Source organism: Salvelinus fontinalis, chromosome 8, assembly GCF_029448725.1.
Source record: "Salvelinus fontinalis isolate EN_2023a chromosome 8, ASM2944872v1, whole genome shotgun sequence".
In the NCBI taxonomy this organism is placed as follows: Eukaryota; Metazoa; Chordata; class Actinopteri; order Salmoniformes; family Salmonidae; genus Salvelinus; species Salvelinus fontinalis.
In genome coordinates, this window is record NC_074672.1 from 37197395 (window position 1) to 37200488 (window position 3094).

Sequence of the window (3094 nt, forward strand, 5' to 3'; positions counted from 1 at the left end):
TATGATTCATTGAACGAGCATGGGAAACACTGCTTAAATCCTTTACAATGAACATCTGTGAAGTTATTTGGATTTTTACGAATTATCAATGAAAGACAAGGTCCTAAAAAAGGGATATTTCTTTTTTTGCTGAGTTTATTTGTTCAGCACTTTTGAAATGTACAGCAATAGAATTCAGAACACGGGTCGTTTTCCTATAGTGTTCTCCCTGTACACCAAGTCAGAACAGTAGGATAAATAAAAGGGGCATATAAGCAGACAATGAAAGCTCTTACAGTATTCGATGAATTATGAGGCTAAATTATGAGGGGCTAAATTATGAGGGGAAATGGGACCAAATTCTTAGGGTGAGGCTCATGGGCTACTAACAGCTTACTACACAACATACACTTAGTATTACTTTTTTAGCTACAGTATACATATCTCTCTGGAATATTACATCATTTATGCAGCAGCATACAAGACATGTTTGGACTCACCTTGTTGTGCTGTGCTCACTTGATCAGGAAGGTGGCGCAAATTTTGTCATGGGCAGATTTTGTCATCAAACTTTGTCATCAAAGTCTGGCATTCTCTGGATTTATGGTGCTTTCCAGACAAATGTGAAATCAAAAAACACAAGGTAAAATCATGACATCAGTGATGCCCGAGTTCCCGACTTGCAATTCCCGAGTTGGATGACCGTTCAAAGTGTATTTTCTCCAGTCGGTGCATGTTTTCTTTCAGAGTTCCCAGTTGTCTGGAACTCACTGAAGTCTGAGATTTCCCAGTTCCGAGTTTCCAGGTGTTCTGAACGCTGCAGAAGTCATGCTGTCTTGACAGCATGGCCAATGTTGAATGTTTATCCGTTTAAGCTTGGAAAAGAGACCCTTAAATTAAACCCAGACTTGGACCACACACTCCACTGAATAGCAGGCTAGTGATTTCTTTGCAATGCTTGCAGTTAGCCACTGATTCCTTCCAAATCAACTTGTTGTGTAATGTTTATGTCTAACGGCCGATGAGCATCGATACGTTTTATCTATAATTTCTCTTCATTATTTCTCTTCATATGACAAAGATTGAAAAGGATTTTCCAGTCAGTTGTCGCCTTGATTCATGATGATGACTGCTAGCTTGCAAGCTAAGATTTTGAAGGTGTGATGTTGGCATGATCAGTCCAATCAAAACTACCATAGATATAACGTGATTTGACATCATTTTATCTGTGGCCAATAACCTTGAGCCTTTTTGGATGGGCACTTCTAATGTAACTATATGACAGCACCCAAGGGGCTTGAATTTTTTAGCTTTCCCCGTAGATTTTGTGGTGACGTAGTGTCCCCATGAGTGACAGAAAACTGAGCCAATCACGGCACCACCTAGAGAACATTACCAACCCCTACGTGCCATATTTTCCGCTGGCTGCCCCACCACCACAGAAAGCACTGAGCTAGGATAAACATCTGCCTTACACAAGTAGGCAAAAAATAGACCATGTTTGTATGCAGCTTTATTAACCCCAGTATTATTATTATATATATATATTTTACATTGTTTGCATACCGATATGTGACACGTATTAATGCCAAAATAATATGCAAATCAGGCAAAAGTTTTTTTTTGCTGAACAGGTGGGGCTCAAAACAGTTGGGACTCTGCCAAAGTTCTGTAGTAAAGCAGTAGCACAGACCAACAGTTGAAATATTAAACTGATTCATTCTGTCAACATCCAAGTAATCCATCCACCAGGAGGACAGTAGGACTTATTTCCAGCATATATAGGCCTTTACTTCCACTTACAATGAACTCTGGAGGGGTAATATACATACTGATGAACAATTTGACAAAAGATCAATCATATATAAATGGAATAGTAGAACTCACTTTGCATGTGTGTAAATAAAGCATGTAGGTCCTCACGTGCCTTTACCTTAGCTATCCTAGTATGGTAAACAACATTCTGACAATTAGTTATGTAACTTGGTAGGAGAGAATTATTTTTTTATATGTTACTTGATATACAATTCCATCATCAATAACACTTTCTATGTACAACATATAGTATGGATGTTTCTATTTGAAATGAAACTACCCGACATTCCAATGTTAACATTTACACATAATTAAATTTTTGTCATTGGAGGTGTCTCCTTACTAATGGTATTGAGTTTAAAGACCAAATAGTAAAGTTTGATTGTCTAAATATTTAAATTTACGATAAGATAAAGGCCCACTAATCATATGAGGAATGTTTTAGTGTCAGTCTGGTAATATAACACTCATCTGACTCCCTTTAGCGAGTTGTAGCCTACAGCAGGGGTGCAACTTTGGTTATAGAAGTGGGGGGGACATAATATATACACATGTATATATATATTTTATAGAGTCGGATAAACACTCCAAACAGTTTACCTGACCGCCTGCAGGCGTCCGCATGGTCCTAAAGCACACCGTTGCCTCGTTTTGTATCACATTCCAATGATAAAACTGGGGGGGACAAAAATACAATTTAAAAATGTGGGGGGGACATGTCCCCCCGTTCCCAGTTAAAGTTGCGCCTCTGGCCTACAGTATGAGTGAGGAGGGTGGAGGGTCTGGGTGGATACACCCTCCATTTTATCTGACTCCCATGCACTGGGATTCTGGGTCAAATATCTTTCTTGCAGTAATGTTGAATGATGAACAATCTCTACCTTCAGTTCTGTCAAACATTCTGATGTTACTATTACTAACGGAAGCTTTGACAGAACTAAAGTTAGAGCTTGTTCATCATTCATCATAGTGCGAAATATCCTAATTCTTTCCCAGTGCATGTGTAATGACACTCGGGTTGCCTAAAGGATTTCATGCCATTGAACAGCAGAGCCCCAGTTCTCTATTCCGTGCTTTTGGCAGGCACACAATTATCAGTGCACCTGCAATTTTGACATAAATTATCGCCCTCGTAGGCTAGACAATGTTGAATGCGCGTCATATTAATTTCCTGATATTCGTTGCAACAGAGCTAATACAACTGATAAGGAAACTGTGTCCTTAAGGATGGGGGAGGGATGAAATCCAAGTGACGTGCGCCTCAGTACCATCGCCTCCGCACCAACCCTTTTAAAGCTGC